The sequence below is a fragment of the Microtus pennsylvanicus genome, chromosome 18 (genome assembly GCF_037038515.1).
Source record: "Microtus pennsylvanicus isolate mMicPen1 chromosome 18, mMicPen1.hap1, whole genome shotgun sequence".
Classification (NCBI taxonomy): Eukaryota; Metazoa; Chordata; class Mammalia; order Rodentia; family Cricetidae; genus Microtus; species Microtus pennsylvanicus.
The window spans coordinates 38342303-38361265 of record NC_134596.1 but is presented as its reverse complement, the minus strand read 5'-3'; positions in this window follow the sequence as shown (position 1 = coordinate 38361265).

Here is an 18963-nt window from a genome sequence, read left to right as displayed (position 1 = left end):
AAGTTCTCCCAGTACTGATGCATGGGAAAAATCACACCAATCCTGCACCCAACAAAGCTGGCCAACGTCTACTAGTATTCAGAGACTACATTTAAAACTGAATCTTACAGGCATGTAGAGAGAACTTGTCATATCCAAAGTGCTGTGGTAAGTAACCTTTGTGTTATTCCTAGTCCATGAAAATGAGTGTCCAACATCAGTCTCACTTCATATTTGAGGAAACAAAGCCCCAAGAACACTGAATAACAACAAATAGCAACGAAAAGATCTTATATTTGAACCCTAATGGCAGCATTCTTATTCCAAAATAAATAGCACCTCTTGGTTAATCCACTGAAAACCAAATTTCCTTGAGTTCGGGTTGAAGAAAGGCTAGACTCCAGTCCTTTGACATTAAAAGAGTATGTTTTGGGCCTCTGCCCTTTCGTCTGTTACCCACCTGCTCTCCCAGGATAGTTCTGATTGATAACTGACGAGAGCATCTGGCACTGTGGTTATCCTATGAGGAGAGACACTCAAACAACAATTCTAGGATATTGTGCCACGGGGGTGAGAATGCATGGGCATAGAATTATCCTTCCTCCCATGGCCTCAGGCTTAAGCTAAAGGACACAGAGGAACTGACTGAGCCAAAGTAAGATCTGGGCAGAGCAATCGAATTGGGTGTGTGAGTATGGCACAGGGTCCCAAGATAGCCTATTCATAGTCCGCTTCTCAGTCACAGGGTCCCAAGATAGCTTATTCATAGTCCGCTTCTCAGTCAATTCGGATCCCACCAGGACGTCAGGAAATTCCAGTTCCTACAGAGAACATGTAAATGATCTTTTCCTGTCTAAAAAGCAATTTTTTTGCAACTAGCAGCTTCTTCCCCAACATATCCTTTGTGCATCAATAGAGACTGACAATAAAAGAGCCCACTCTATTAGGCAAGTCCAAATCCGCCTCACACAGCTTGCCTGTGAGAGGGAGGAAGGAGTACCTACCCAGACTGGGAGGGTCCCCCCTCGTTACTGTTTTCTGTAACTGTAAATAGACAGACTTCTTAAAATCCGGGTAATCTGATGAACAGACAAGACCAAGAAAATTGAGTGGATGTCTCTAATTCAGAAAACACAAAGAATGAAAAAAAGCCTCGGTGAAGTGAAATTTGACCCCCAAATACCACCTAAGGGACACCTCAGTTTTGAAATGCTTGCTCCCTCTTCCCCTCTCTCTTGTTGTCTCCCTCCTGTTTTTCTCCCGCCTGCACCTCCGAATATGCAGAGGGGCTGCAGTTGTTGGATTCTTTTAAAATGTTCCAACACTTCAGATGTCCATCTTTCTCTCATGAATCTGTCCTCCTGGTGTATATACAGAAGCCAGAGGTGAGAAACAGCTGGATTCCTGAATGTTTCTCTACCTTACTGAGAGAGGGTCTATTCCTTGGCCCGGATCTTCCCAAATGACAAGCCAATGAGTCAGGGACGCATCACCTCCCCAGAGAGACAATCGCAGATGTGTGCCATGGGAACCTGAAGTCAGCTCTCTCTGCTTCAGCAGGAAGGACTTTACCCAATGAACCATCTCTCCCACCCCTAGTAGGTAAAGATTTAGCACATATATGCTATTTTTTTTGCCCATAGGAGTTACTTTTCTTTCCCTGCTGGGAGGCTTGTGACTTCTTCCTCAGGGGACAAGGCCTGGAAATAGCACGAACAAGTTCTCCTTCGGCAAGGCCTTGGAGAATTGAATCCATTTTTGGCAAGACTGATGCATAATTTGCTACATACTTCTGGTCATGACCCCAGGAGCACTTGTGTTGCCTGCTCTCCTCACTTTCCTTACACAAATTACATTGCTGCTGTCACTTTCTTAGAGTCATAGATGAAATGGCTGTTGCTTCAGGAAAACTTTTCCCTGATGCTGCTCCTCTGGGTGAGCCAGAGGGGATGTTATTAAAAATATACAACAGATCTGCTTTATCCTCTAAAGTCTTTGAGGTTTCAGGTGTGACTATGAATTCTGAATTCCCCAAAACAGGATTTTGCCTGCCCAAAGCATCTCGTGACTGCCCTGAAAGAGTCACAGAAGTTCATGACAATATTACATATTTGTACAGTTGTCCTGGAGAGAATGATTTTAACCACAGGAATATTAATCAGTAAATGATATCAAGAGATGTGAAAACAGTTTAGGAAAGGACAATGAAGCAGATCCATAGAATCCCATAATGCCCTCATCTCTACAGATGTGGCAATACTGTAGGAAGCTGAAAGAAGGGGGCCATGAGAACAAGAGATAAGCAATGCCAACTATTAAGAGTGAGATTTTGAAAGTATGTCATTTACAAATGATAGAAAGTTTGGTATCTCCCCTATAGGAGACGTAGTATAGAATGAAGAATGGATTGATTCAGTCTTGGTTGATGTGTTGATTGCTAGAGTTTAGATTGGACCAGAGGTACACATTCACCACTAGAGGCAAAACTTTCTTTCACTTTGCATGATGCTGTACCCGCAAATGCTGCCAACTGGGCACACTCTTCCCCCGTAGGTGTGCCTCGTTAAAAAAAACTTCCTCTGTTGCTCACGATACTGCTTAGGCTTCGTATATTAAAGCTATTAATCAAGTAGGTAATGACTACTGGTGGGGAAGTTGGAGGATAGAAAGGGAAGAAGATAAGGGAACAAACTGGCAATTATTGTAATTATTGTGAGAAACTTCAGGGAAACAAACAGGATTGTAAAACTGTTCATGCATACTGTTGAGACTGTATAAGTAAAAGTGGCTATCTGGGACCACTTGTTTGAAGCAGGTGATCAGATTTTTATTTGTTTCACCAACTTCACACATCCATCCCCGGTCATCAGACCCATCAAGAGCAAGGCTCTTAGCATTTCTCCATTTTTAAGTTCTGTATTACCCTTTTGTCTCTTCATGTTGTCATTCTCTCCAGCCTTTAGAAAAACTGCCCAGTTTTTACTGTAGAGTATGCAGTCTACATTATGGTCCATATCATTCTGAAGGAGAGGTATCAGCTTGTCGGCTCCCACCATAGTATCTGCCCATCTCCAGTAATCAAGCATTTTTAAGTCAGATTTCTCCAAGAATGTTCACCTATGTAAATGAGACTCATTATCCCCTTTCCTTTGCTTTTTTATAGCAAGCACTGTGCCTTCAGCTTTCTTTTTATTGTTGTGTGTTTTCTAACTGCTGTGACTCCTTATTATTGCTCATTAATTCTTCAATTGCTATCCACACGAAGAAATTTTAATTTCTAAATCTGTAAGTCACACTAAAATCAATAAACTTGTGCACATCTACTTTCATATGCACAAGACTTTTTTTGACATCACTGCGTAAAAGAAGGCATGGTTAGGACATGGAACGGGGAAAGGTTTAATTTTCCTCAAGAGTGTCAGCTTGTGCACAGGAGGGTGTGTGTAAGTGTCTGCACTTGACAATAATGTGTAAGTGTGTAAGCAGCCACCTGGTACCCACGATTCTCAGTGGCTCAGAGTGTGCCTGTTTGTCATGGGTATGTATGTGAATGTTCTCCTGTGTGTGGTTCATGGATTTTGGGGATAAATATGTATCCACTTGACTGCTTGTGCTTGTGCTTGTAGAGGCCATAGATTGACACTGGGTGTCTTCCTCCATCAATGCTGTGCCTCCTTATTTACTTAGGCAAGGTCTCTCACAGAACTTGGAACTTGTCCATTTGGCTAGTCTAGCTAGCCAGCTTGCTGTGAGCTTTCTCTGCCTCTTGAGCGCTGGATACCAGATGGACCACTACAGCTGCGTGCATTTTTTTCCAACTTTATTTTTTTATTTATTAATTTATTAATTATTTATTAAATATTTCTGCCTCCTCCCTGCCACCGCCTCCCATTTCCCTCCCCCTCCCCTGGTCAAGACCCCCTTCCTTGTCAGCCCAAAGAACAATCAGGGTTTTTTGCCCTGTGGGAAGTCCAAGGACCACCCACCTCCATCCAGGTCTAGTAAGGTGAGCATCCAAACTGCCTAGGCTCCCACAAAGCCAGTACGTGCAATAGGATCAAAAACCCATTGCCATTGATCTTGAGTTCTTAGTAGTCCTCATTGTCCGCTATGTTCAGCGAGTCCGGTTTTATCCCATGCTTTTTCAGACCCAGGCCAGCTGGCCTTGATGAGTTCCCAATAGAACATCCCCATTGTCTCAGTGTGTGGGTGCACCCCTCGCGGTCTTGAGCTCGTGCTCTCTCTCCTTCTGCTCCTGATTTGGAACTTGAGATTTCAGTCTGGTGCTCCTTGCATTTTGATGTTGGTGCTAGGTACAAAACTCTAGTACTCATGCTGTGTAAGAGCCCTTCATCCACTGAGCCATCTCCCAGTTTCTCTGTACTTTGATCTGTTCAGATGGTACCCACTATTTCTACTTGTTCTTCAAAACTTGTTTCAGATCACTCATTATCTTTATTCTCCACTACTCAAAGTCATATTCCTTAATAGTATACCTTTGTCCAGCTCTCACCAATACAGGCCTTTCCTTTATTCCCCACATCCCACACAATAGTGATGCTGATATTTGTCACCACTGTTATCTACTTCCTTATTTACAGATTTATTTATTTATTTTGAGTTATTATTGCATATATTTAGGTTTAGGATATGTGGGTCCATGGATTGCTTATATAGAGATCAGAGGAAATCCTTCAGGAACCGTTCTTCTGTGGGTTCTGGAAATTGAACCCAGGTTGGCTGTCTTATGTGGCAAGCTCTTTCACCTACTAAGGTAGCTCACTAGCGCCCCTCGTATTAATAGATATCCTATTTCCCAAGGCCTCGGCAAACTGATTGTGCTAACTATTTACAAATTCTTCTAATTCTTTCATTGTATTCATGCATTCTTTGTAAGCAACAAAGGGTCTAGCATATTTCAAATGAATTTTCTAGTTCTATAGCTTTCTATAACTGCTCCACTTAAGGAAGAATTCATTTTTTCCATAAAACCTGATGTATATTTAATGCCTTTTATTTTATCTCTTTGTTTGGCTAATATTTGTTTATATAGTTTCTTACTAAGAGAATCCTAGGATACTAGAAGGTAGAATGCTTTTCTTTTTCGTCTTTGTTTTTCAAATATTTAGCATACTCTCAAAAACTATCCATTGAGTTATTGAACAAATGAACAAAAATGAGTAAATCAAGTGCTATTTCTATCAAGTGCCCTTAAGTAATCAAAGTTTATAATGCCCAATATTTTATTCACAATTTAAAATTCTTCATTAACATAGCCCAAAAAAATGCTGTAGCTTAAAACCAATTTATAAAGAAGAATGCTTGATTATTATGTTTTCTTTCATTTTTTCTCCGAATGTTTTATTAATCTGTGGTCTACAATCCTTTTCAATAGTTATCATATTAGTAGTGTTAACAATTTCAAAAATCATCCAGGCAATAGTGGTGCATGTCTTTAATCCCAGCATTCAGAAGGCACAGGCAGGTGAAACTTTGTGAATTTGAGACCAGCCTGGTCTACAAGAGTTAGTTCCAGGACAGACTCTAAATCTACACAGAATCCTTGCCTCATATTAAAAAAACGAAAAGAAAAAGAAATAAAGAATTCCAAAATGAAATGCAATTGAAAATAAATCCATCAACTAACTCTCCCATCATCATAAAGTGATTCCAGTTGAGGCAATCCATTTTTTCTTCTCATGATCCCTTAGATAGTTAACATATGGAATAGGAAGAATAACAGCTATTTATTATTATAGCTGTGCAGAGGAAAACATGCTCCTTCTGGTGATGGTGGTTCTGTGACCGGGACCACTCTGCCTCTAGGAATGTACGTCCAGCATCTCAGAAGATGCTTTGGTCCAAGGTAGACTGGACAGTCACACTATGTATAACCTTTCTTATTCATTACAGCTTCTTCTGTTCTTCTTTGTTGTCATATTTTAGGTAGGTCTTCTATCAGTCTATTTTAAGGGCCTACTATAGTATGTAGCCTCTTCTTAACACAAGTTACTGACTGAGGAGTGATATGTCCACATCTGACCAAATAAGATTGATGACTATGTTAAATGTTACCACAGAACCGTCCTCCAGCAACTGATGGAAGCGGAGGCAGATATCCACAGCAGAGCACTGGGCTGAGCTCCCACAGTCCAATCAAAGAGTGGGTGGAGTGAGAATACAAGCAAAGAGGTCAAGATCATGATAGGGACACCCACGAAAATAGCTTACCTGAGCAAATGGGAGCCCACCAACTCTGTCCAGATAGCAAAGGAACCAGCACAGGACTAAACAAGGCTTTCTAAATGTGGGTGACAGTTATATGGCTGGATCAGACTGCAGACACATTGATAGTGGAACCAGGATTTAACCCTCCTGCTTATACTGGCTTTTTGGAACCCATTCTTTTTAATGGATACCTTACTTAGCCTAGATTTCGTAGGGAGGGTCTTGATCCTTACTCACAGCAATGTGCTAGACTTTGTTGACTCCCCATGGAAAGCATTAGCCTCTCTGAGGAGTGGATTGGAAGTGGGGGGGGGGAGGCAGAGGAAATGAGAAGAGGGGAAGGAGTAGACACTGGAATTGGTATGTAAAATGAAAAACGATAGTTTTTAAATAAAAATAAAAAAATTCTTTCATTAAAAATACCATGAATGAAACAAATTATTAAACTGCATACTGCAAGAAAAGGATCATAGAACATGTATCTGAAAAAGGACTGAAAATCTCTTACAAATGAATATAAGAGATAAGCAACACTATGAAAGAAAGAAGATATAAATGGTCACTCAGTATATGAAAAAACCAGATGAGATTATTAGTCACCATAATGAGAAAGTAGAATGTATCTCAAGAAAATCTACAATTAAAAAGATTGAGTACCCCAAGCACTGATAAAGTTGAGGATAAACTAGAATTCTCTCGTAAATTATAGTTGAATACAAAGCAGAGCAAAAGCTTAGGCAAAATTCTTTTTATAACTAAACACGTTCTCATTCAATGGTCTAACAATCCTGCCTCTGGAAGTGGAAACATATTATTAATAGGATTGTATAAGAACAATCTCGGCTGATTTGGCTGATTGCAGTGAAACACAGAAACAGTCAAAGTACCCACCAACTGGAGAAGGGGTACACTGTAGAATAATGGAATAGCCACACAATACAGTACTGCTCAGAAACATAATTTTAAAATGAAGATTATGTTTTTGGATTTCTATTGATCTGCTAAAACACCATAACTAAAGAGCAAGTCGAGCAGGAGGAGAGGGTCTCCTTACATGTCCATATTGCACTTTATCATCCAAGGGAGTCGGCACAGGACCTCAAAACAAGGCAGGCACCTTGAAGCAGGAACTGATTGATGGGTGTTGTTTACTTACTTGCACCCGAAGGCTGGCTCAGCCTACGTTTTACAGAATACAAGACCACCAGCCCAGGATTGGAACTACCCACAAAGAGCTGCCCCCGCCCCCTGCATCAGTCACTAATTAAGAATATGCTAAGCAGCTGGACTTTACGGAGCTAGCTTCTCAGCTGAGGGTCCCTCATTTCAGAAAGCACTAGTTTGAGTGTAAGCTTGACGCAAGATTAGCCAGCACAAGTGACCCCTTTTCAACTTGACACACAAACAAACCTGTATAAAGCCACACCTTTTTTCCTTACTCCTCCCCAAGATCTTACATCAAAAACATGAATACATTTAAAAGTCCCGGTCTTTAAAAATTCAAACACATTAAGATTTCACTTGCTCTAAAATATCTCTAAAGTGGCTCCTGGAAAAATCCAAATTAAATTAAATACCTTCTTCAGATGAAGAAGGGCCCAGTCACAATCTGAACCAACTTAACCCAAATTCTGACAGTATAAATAACTCAATCTCCAGTCATCTGGAATTCACTCACAATCTGGGTTCCCCAAAGGGAACTTCTTCAGTTTTGCCTTCTTCTACAGCAGACACAGCTTGTCTTCTATGCCCGGCCTGGCTCCACTCCACTGCTGCTGTTATTGGGGGTCAACCCATGGTGCTGTCTTCTTCAGAACACTGGGGTCTTCTGCTGCGACGGGGCTGCACTTTCACCCGCAGCCTCTCGTAGCTTCTCATGTTGCCAAGCCTCAGCTTCATCGCACGATCCCTTCAGTCTTGGCCCACTGAGTCTGCACTTTCACCAATGGCCTCTCCTGGCCTCTCACAGTGCCCAGCCCTGCTTGTTCTCCATGACCCCTTCACGCCTTCAAAATTAGTACCCCCTCGGTGACTCTCACATCACCAAGTTCAGTGACGAGCACAAAGTGCAACCTCGGCCTCTTCTGGATCATAACTTGTGTGACCCAACCCTGAGCAAATACTTCTCAGAAGATTTTTCCTCGGTGCAACTGGTCTGTTCTCAATCACTGCTAATTTCCTAGCCCCAGCTGACCACAATCAATTCCTGAGTAACGCAAAGGTTCTATTTCAACGTGACTGGTCTCTGGGCTTAGAGCTGACTCCTCAGCCCCAAATAAGCACAACGACAAAATCTCAATTAAATCTAGAAAACGGCTCCAACCGAGTCTTTTTCCCTCTGAAACTTGACAGGCCCAGCCCTCATCATGTGCACTGCTTTCAACTTTCTTATCCTCCAAGTTCCTACAAAACAGCTCATTGAGCTCTCAACACTCACTGACTTTTCTAACCCAACGTTCCAAAGTCCTTCCACATCCATCAAAAGCCACGGGCAGGTCTATCTCAACAGGACCCCACTATCCTTGTACCAACTTGTCTCAGTTAGGGTTTCTATTGTTGTGATGAAACATCCTGACCAAAAAGGAAGCCGAGAAGGAAAGGATATACTTAGTTTACATATCCTTATAGCTGTTCATAATCCAAGGAAGTCAGGACAGGAATTCCAACAAGGCAGGAACCTGGAGGCAGGAGCTGATGCAGACAGCATGACAAGGCCCTATTTCCTGGCTTGCTTCCCCTGGCCTGATCAGCCTGCTTTCTTATAAAACACAAGGCCACCAATCCAGGGATGGCACCACCCACAAATGCCTGGGCCTGCCCTCATCAATCAGAAAATGCCAGACAGCTGGATCTTATGGAGATACCTTCTCAGCTGAGGTTCCCTCATTTCAGATAACTCTAGTTTGTGTATCAAATTGACATAAGACTAACCAGTACAGATCGTAAGTATTAGCTTTGGTAACTCCACCTTATGGCAAATGGCTTACACAAAATGTATCATTTGATCATTTGTTTTGAAATACACAACAATCAGTCAGGAATGGGGAAAAAATCAAGGTAATAATTTCCCAACTTTAGGATACAGGTACAAGGAAACACACTGCAATCATGACAACAGTCTGCGGGATAGTTTGGTTACATACATCTGTTAAAAGTCAGAAAATGAAATGCAATATTTACATATTTTGTTCTAGGTAAATTTTACAACCAGGTGAAATAAGCTTTAATAAGTGAGTGCTAATCAAGCGGTCAATTCAGACTGGAGCATGAGAATGTGTGATAAGTATGTTAAAGTTAATGGGAATGTAGTGTGGATTCCAGATGATTAGAGGGATGGGTGGACAGATACACAGCAAAGAAGCTTAGGAAACTGGAAATTAGATAGGAAGCAGTTTAATGTAAAGTCTTTTGTCATATATACATATATATGTGTACACACACATACACACACATATATATATGTATCAACTAGCTCTATAGAAGTCAAATTAAGAACTATGCTCACTGGGCCCAAGGGCCTGAAAATAGGAGAACTGACCCTGCTACTAAATTCAGGCTTCTTTGGGTGGGTTGGCCAAGTCAGTGTTGGAGCATGTACCAGGGTGGTTACAATGAAGGGAATTTTGATCAGCTGGCAGGCTGACCAGTCCAACTGTCACCCAGGCCTGGGATGGGGCTACGTGTTGGCCTACTCCAACAGCATCTATGAACTGTTACAGTTTTAAAAGGGGGTAAACCCACAGATTCCAAACAGCAGTATCTCCAAGGCACAGGACAACGTTCGGATGTCTGGGAGATGCCCAAGAAAAGCCCAGTGTAGCTGGTGTGGCAGAGGACAGAACCAGACCTATGACTCATAGCAATGAGCATCTACAAGTGAAGAAGAAAGTTCTCAAGGCTGAAATGTGTGACTCAGCAAGCCAGCCACAGCTTTCAGGAGGAGATTCTTCTCCTTATTTGACTTATTGTTTTTGTTGTTTGTTTGGTTGGTTTGGTTTTTGGTTTCCTCTTAATTTTTTTTTTTTTAGGTGTTGTTGCAAGGACAGAAGACAGATGTGGGGTTTAGGGAGATGGATGGGATCAGGATGCATGATATAGAATCTGAAAAGAATCAGTGGATGTTAATTTAGAAAAGATATTGTTCACCAATTATATGCCAGGAAATATGGGCATTTCCTTTGTTGTATTCACTCATATTTAGAGACCTCTTCTTGAGAAGGGAGAAACACCTTGTAGAATACATTGCTATCTCTGTGACTTTCTATCCCACTCTCGCACAAGGGCAGTCTTGTTCCACCGCACACAGTGTAGTCTTCTCACTCTTACTGACTCTAGTTTGAATCAACAGCAAACCAACTAAGCTCAGTGAATTTTTCTTAGAAGCTAGCACCAATTGGACCACTTCCCTTGATGTCAGTATCTTTTTGATCAACTGTTCATTTATCCTACATATGTTGATTCTCTAGCATAGCTGCTAGTAATGCCTGCTTTAACTATGAAATACAGAATAAGAGCATTGATATAATTGATATAATAAGATAAAACATGCAGGTAATACATTACTGGACTGGGTCTACTTGTTCGATATATCAGATTAAGTATTTTCCAACTCCAGTGATCTACTTTCCTCATATATATGGTCCAGACGTTGTGTTGTCAGGTACCCTACAGATGAGACATCATCTTTGTGTAGTACAGAAGACAAGGCAAAGATACTTAATTAACTACATTAAAATGTAAGGCTAAAAATATAATTCATTTTGTCATTTTATGGTCTTAGAGATCCCACATATTTGATTAAACTCTGCTTTAGAGCTATAAATGAATGTCTTTTGAGGAAAACGTCCTACAGATTTGGTATATTTAGTAGAGCAGAGGTCCTATCTATTTTGGGTGGATGCTGTCCAGTACTATGAAGGGATATAGAAGATGGAATGTGTACGATATATATGATTTGTAAGAGGGAAGATTCATGTCTTCTCCTTTTGGACTCGAAGTGAAACAATGGCTGCTTCTGGCCTAAAGTCTTTTATGTCCTCCAGGCAACAACTTCTACATTCAGCTTTCCTTGGTCCCAAGCTTGCTAACTGTAACGTTAGGATTTCTCAATTTTCAATTTTTGTCATAAATATTTGTCTGCCTCCCATTGGTTCTATCTCTCTGAATAATTATGACTAATATAGTCAGTTAAAATCTCCTATTAAGTATAAACCAAGATAAGAAAGCTAAATGTTGAGATTATGAAATCATCATACTTGTCTACTAAACTGTGTTTTTTCTCCACCAAACTCAACTGTACGTTCTGCGTGTACAAGAACCATTTTCTACCTGCCTTTGATTTCTCACTGTCAACAAATTTGTGACATGCTAGGTTATCAATCATCAACTAAAACTAATGTGAAGATAATTCAGCCAAAATTCCTATCTTCTTAGAACTTCAACAGCTTACAAATATCTATGCTATTAAAATGGTCTATCATCCCAAGGTTATGTTGTATATAAGTTTGACTGCATGCTAGTTAAATATGTATTTCTAAATTACATTTACTGTGTTTGTATGTGTATCTGTATGTATGTATGTGTGTTGTTTGTGTTTGTAGGTATGCTTGTATGTGTGTGTATGTGTTTGCGTACATTTGTGTGTATTTGTGTGTGTGTTTTGTTTGTATGTATGTCTATGTGTATATGTATGTTTGTATGTATTTTGTTTGTGTGTGTGTTACAACACACATGTAGAGGTCAGCAGACAATCAGTTTTGGAGAGTCGGTTTTATCACTCCACCTAGTAGGATCGTGGGATCAAAATCAAATGTCAAGCTTATCAGCAGGCACCCTTACCTGCTGAGCCACCATGTTGCTTCAACATTAGTTTTTAAAATTGAGAAAACAGTGGTGTAGAGAGATAAAGTAGCTTGCCAAGAATGGTGTAGGCAGAAAATAAGAGAATCAATATTCTGTCCCAGGACTGCTAAACTCCAGTGGCTGGATGCTTTCCATGGCGTTCTAACAAGAACAGAGCCAAAAGGAAGCCAGAGAGGGAGCCTGTTCCTCACAAGGTTCTCTTAACGAGAACTCCCTCTGCCCTCTTAAAAGTTTGAACAGAGTTCATTACCACTATTGTAGAGCTCAATATCAATGAAATTTTCCTACTTTATATTTGTCTGACAAAAACCAGACCCTCCCTTTCTCATCTCGGATAAGTCACCAGAAGAGAGAGACGCTTGAATGGAAAGAATAGGTCACAGGTGTTGTTCACAAGCTTCCTTGACAGAAACCTTCTGAACAAGGGGCACTGCAGCACTGGATAACTCATGCTTCACCACTACTGCTATAAGAGAAAAGAAAGAAAATTCTGGCAAAGAATCAAATGTAGGAATCCCCTTTTCCCCCCACTGACATCGCAGCCTGCATATCCTGGTGACTTTTGAGGCATTGTTTACTCGAAGTGTGTACTTAGTAGGAAATAGGCAAAAGGTGAAAAAATTGTCAATGTGGATTGATTAAAACATTTTAAAGGTTATTGTATTGTTCCATTCATGCTGCTACTGAAATATAGCAGTGCCTGGAAGGTTTAAACAGCTGACATTTTTCATAGTGGTGATGAAGCCTGAGGTCAAGATGTTGGTCATTCATCTCCTTGTGATGATCTTCTAACTGGCCTTCGGGAAGTCAGCATCTTCTCTGTGTCACCCTCTAGGAGGGGGAAGAAAGGAGCTTGGGGGACAGAGAAGGGACGTGTGTGCATGCGCGTGAGCGAGCACACACACACATACACACACACACACACACACACATTGTTATATTTTCTCTTCTCTGGGTAGATGCACTCTTTTTGAGTATCTTATATCCTAAATGAAGTCACATAGTACCTCCTAAACACCCTTTTCATTATATTATGGGGGACAAGGAGTTAAGATACTAGTCTCTGATTATTAATTAAAGTTTGTGTTCCTGCCAAATTAGCATAAATCAGGTTTTTTTTGCCAAAGACATTAAACTTTTTAAATAAATATAATTTTGTTAACATGATGGTATTTGGATTTCTGTCAAAATCATCTATCATAGAATCCATGTGTATATAATAATAAATTATTAATTAAATAATGAATTTAATTAATTGAAAATAATCACAGATTGAAATTTTAACAAAAGTTAAATTTCTCGTGACTAACTTTTAGCAACTTTCTTTTTCTTCTTTTTACAATCAGTTTCTTTGAAGGAAGACAGTAAATGGTTTTATTCAAGTTCTGTATGCAGAGCCATTGGAAAGAACAATCAGCCTTCAGAAAGATCTAACAAAAAAAATCTATATTGGCACAACTATGATTTATATCAATACAGATATCAGTAACAATAAAGTTGATATTATTGGTGGAAATCAAAAGGCAGCATGATCTATGCAGCTATTTTCACAAAGACATCAGAGAAAGCCATTGGGCCCAGCTTCTTTCAGGACCCATCTTGATCAGTTGAAAGGACTCGATGCAACCATTATCTCTGGCACATTACAGTGAATTTTAAAAGGTAAATTAGCTCATTCATTTGTGGTGTGTTTAGTGGACTTTCATACATGATAAAGGGTGGGATGGGAACTGATAAACAATACTTTTTTTTCCAGATGACAATGAGAAGATATCAGAGATTTATGACTCAATTTGGGTGATCCACTTCATCAAAGAACCATCAATCTAAAACATCAGGACCGAGTTGTTCCTAAGAATTTTTCTTAAGGACCATGATGTCAGATTATAGATCTAATTGATGTGGAGGAACCAACCAGGTTCAGAGGTGGCACAGGGCTAGGTATATTTGGGAGAAAGAGGAGTTGCTCTAACAGAAAATAAAAACCTAGATGATAGTTGTAGGAAAGGGGGCCTAACAAAATCCATCCTGGTGACAGAATCAAGGAATACAGACCAGTATGGAGGCTAATGAGAGCTATGAAAAGGCAGGAAATAAGCACCAGAATCTTCTAGATTCTGGACCGTCCTAAGGGATTTAGTGACTGTGAAAAAGTCAACAGTAAGCATAAAATAACTACAAAACCTGAAAAATCAGATTAAAGTTTTGTGAATGTCAGTCATAAGCCTCCTATATCTATCCATCTAAGAATGCTTCTGGCTAAGAGAGGCAGAGGAATAAGGAGAAAGTTTGTATGAGTCTGACTGTTCTAGGAAATATATATAGCATAGACTTCAGCAATTTAAGCACAAAGAAATAGATAAGTCTGAGTTAATGATGACATTGCGTTTTCTGCCTTGGGCAGCTAGACCAACACTAATTGTAACTATGAAGAAATATCACAGGAAGATCAAGGCATTAATGTTTTCTTGGATATTCTAGAAATAGAACAACGACTTCTGCTCTCAGAATCATGACTCTTCCATTTCCCACTAATTCTATAACATATAACTTTATTAAAAATGTATTGCTAAACTTGATCTCTACTGTAAATGTACAGAATTCATTTTTGCTTTGATGATATCTTTTTGTAATTCAAAATACCACTTACAAATTCAAAATTCTTATTATATTTTCTCTTATACACAATTAGTCTTTCCTCCACCCCAGCATAGTGCATTGCTTTGTCCTCTGCTGGAATACTGAATACAGTTTTCTTTCTTTCAAAGACGGCATTGTTTTTTTGTTTTTGTTTTTGTTTTTGTCTTCCAGATGACAATATGTCTGTCTAAGACCTTGGACTCTGTATCCCACACCATAAAGAGACTTACGATATCATTGTGAACTGCATCTTTGAACTCAGAGAGAAAGCACCTTTCCATGTGCAGATCTGTTTTGAAAATACGGAGAACAGGACTTCAGACCTCTTCCACATTCTGCACATGTGTGAATTTTATTTTACTGCTTATTATATACGTTCTTCAATATAAATGCTGGGTGTATATAGGGACACAGGTTATTTCTCTTTGAAAATCTAAGTAAACCTGGTGTCTGACTGAAAGTAGGTACTACAGGGACATATGGCATCTGTTGAACAGTAATATCTAACTTGGGAAGTCTGAGTCAAAAGTTAAGTACAGTTAAGCATAAGTCATGCCCCTACTCTCAAAGGCTCCAAGTCCTCTAAGATGCAATATAGCAGTCTGACTTTCTCCATCTGTATCATGGAACTGAAAGCCTAGGTACACAAAGTAAGTTAGCTAATTTTATTTGTTTTCATGTCCCACTTTGTTCCTAAGTTCTAAGTCTTAGGGCTGTGAATCTACTTCTGAGTTACATTGTCATGAGTTTACAGTACATCCTAAGGCCTTCTTAAAGAACAGGAGCTCAGGCTCCTGACACTATATTTTGTAACTTAGCAAAGTGAACAACACCATTCTTGGGTTCATGTTCGTTCTTTCTTTCTTTCTTTCTTTCTTTCTTTCTTTCTTTCTTTTTCTTTTTTCTTCCTTCCTTCCCTTCCTTCCTTCCTTCCTTCTTTCCTTCCATTTTCCCTCCCTACCTCCCTTCCTCTCTCTCCCCCTCCCTCTTTTTTCCTTTCTTCCTTCCTTCCTTTCTCTCTTTCTTTTCTTCTTTCCTTCTTTTTTTATTCCTCGGAGAAATTGCATTTCCCAACCACACACATAAGAATCTTCTCTCCTGGGCTGCAGCCATAGTCTCAATATTTAGCATAGTTCACTGCTTTTTTTGTAGGTGAAGACTGTTCATTCATTTCCCAGGTGACCAGACACAAAATAATCAGAAACTATTAATTGCAAAACTGTTTGGCCAATAGGCATATTTTTAGCTGACTCTTACATCTTGAATTAACCCATTTTTATTAATCTGTGTGTTGTCACGACGCTGCAGCCTACTGGGTAAAGTTCTGTCCAGTGTCTGTCTCCTTCCACAACTACAAGGCATCTCCTTGACTCCACCTATTCTTTATAACTCTTCTAGCTTGGCTATATTATGCCCCACTATAGTCTGAAGCTGCTTCTTTATTAACCAATGGCAATAAGATATATTCAAAGCATACAGAGAGAATCCCACATCACACCTAAATTTAAAGCATAAGCAGCCAGACTGCTTGCCACTCTTGTTTCTGCTGTCCCTCCTTCAAGCCATTTCCTGATTTGGCATTTGAGAACATTTCACCAATCCTTTCAACCCTGGCATAAACCAACTTCTTTAATTATTCCTCACAAAGTTCCCATCCTACCCCAAGAACTGTCTGACATTTCATGTGTATGTATTGTCAAAGACAAAATTTTAAGAATTTATTGATTCATTTATTTTATTATTATCATTATGATCTGTGTTTGTGTGTATTGTATACATGTATACGCCAAAGTCACTTTTTCCATCACATGGTTCTAGGGCGTGAACTCAACTCATCAAGCCTGGCAGCAAGGTTCTTTACCTACTGACATGCCTCAGGGACCCTGGGAAATATGTCTTTAACTGAGATGAATCATGTACAGTTCCGCTTTCCTTGATAGTGTTTAAGTTCACTGAAAGCAGGGAACATGTATGTTCTAAAAGAACAAACCTATAAATGTACTCCTGACCCACAATCCCCATAGCAAGTGGCCCAAATGGCCAGATTTTGGTCAATGTAAAAGCTTTCCTTGTTTCCAGTCTTGGGACAGGGTGCTTAAAGCCAACATGTTCTTCAACTCAGCTGCATATCATGCTCAGCCTCCTTTCTACACACCACATTTCAGCCTTATTGAACCCTAACCTGTGAATGGGGCTTCCAACATGAAGCTTACTCACTTTCCTGCCTGCCTTTGAGCTTCTGGTAAATATAATTCTAGGGCTTACTCTTCTGCCATATCAAGCTCGGTCAGAGAGAATATACAAGCTCTGGTGGTTCTCACCTGGATCGCCTTCATTAACTTCCAAAAATCCCATCATTAAGCAGAATTTAATGGTTTATGACTGTATTTTGTATACCTACACCAATTGGGATAGGCAGATAAACTCAGACTAGAAAACTTTGTAAAATACTCCTTTCAAATCAACATAGTATGAAAGGAAGCAATTACATCACACATACAGCATGATGCTTCACAGATTGCACTTGGGGATCCATGGAAAGGGATGTGCAGATGAGGAAGAAAATGGTGTACAAAGCAAGCAGGAAAGCCCCGGGCTAAGTGCTAAAGGTGACTAGTTGTATGCTGCCCTTGCCAGCCCCTCTGATCTGAAGTATATATGAAGGAGTTATAGTAGAACAGAATCAAAGTTTTTTAAAAAAAATACCAAATAAACATTCAAACACTGGAAAGATATGCAAGACTATGTTCAGACTCAGTTGGTTCTTCTTATTTTGCAAAACAAAGTAGTTTTACTTCAAGTTCTAAGTAATATAATTGATTCGACAATGCCTGGGAAGCTTAATCATTTTCCATACAGAAGGGCAACAGAGCAGACTTCTCGTGACGTGAGGATTGGTGTGTCTTGGGAGCATTACACCTAGGAGTGGTACACACCAGTACACATTTGATACTAGAAATTAATAGGTGGCAGAGAGAAAGCCCAGTCATTCAGGCCGCATTCCCAACTGAAAACAACACTAACAAGCCCCACATGTCAGTGCAGGAGGTTGCCTTGAAATCTTAAGAATGTTATCTTTGCCATAGCAACACTAGGGTTTTCATTAACTGTGTTAAAGAGCATGCATTTTTCTCATTAATAGTGTGTCATCAGACAAGAGCTGCATTTGTCTTGGTAGCAAATCATACTACTTTAGGGAATAAATGGTGGATCTAAAAACCCTAGTATAGATATTGGTTACTACCACAAAGGTAAACATGTCTGTCACTTAACCTACAAAGTCTTGAGGCTTCTAAAGTAGAATGGGTTTACTAACTCAAAACCTTAGAGATATTTTGAGAATGAAGTTCTGATGCAGGAAACATAGTGTAGTATATCTGAAATAATATTTCATTATTGCATACCCATGTATGAGCAAGCACTTCTGTTAGATACTAATGATTCTATTAGGCATTGTTAGATTTATAAAGGCCATGTCTTAAAATGTTCATGAATCTCAAGGGCACCTGCACAGCAAATGTAATCTACATGATATAGTAGATTAAATATTACTGTGTGTCTGGTAATGTATTTTAAAACCATAAAGCTACCCGGCAATAGAGATGTTGGATGGGCAACTGCTTCACTTCCTTTCAGAGTAATCTGAATATCAGCCTCTAGGCACAAATAAATCATACCATGCCTTAGAGGTTAAATTAAAGGTCTATTTTTGCTCTCAACGTTTTTCATGGTTACTATCAAATACTCAGCTCTATGATGTTGAGTCCACAGACAACAATGAACACTGTCTACTTGGTTTAGATGCATTCTTCTTCCCTCCATCCTCTCCCCAGTTTGGGCAGTCACAGGGATGTCTCCAACTTTTCCTCTTCGAGAGATGAGCCAGAAGTCACCTGTGATTAGAAAACTACTGAGGAACAATGGTTTTACCCTGTAAAGATTTGTTTCTTGTACTTGTTTAATAATATGATGATTGGTCAGTAGCTAGGCAGGAAGTATAGGCGGGACAACCAGAAGCAGGGCAATGTCATCACCCAGATGTAGAAGAGGCAGATGATAATACCTTGCTGATGAAAAGTACCAAGCCACATGGCTAACACAGACAATAATTATGGGTTAAGAGGTAAGAATTAATTAATAAGATGCCTAATATAATAGGCCAATCAGTTTATGATTAATGTAGACCTCTGTGTATTTCTTTGGGACTGAATGTCTGTAGGACTGGGAAGGATAGAAATCTCAATTAACAGAATC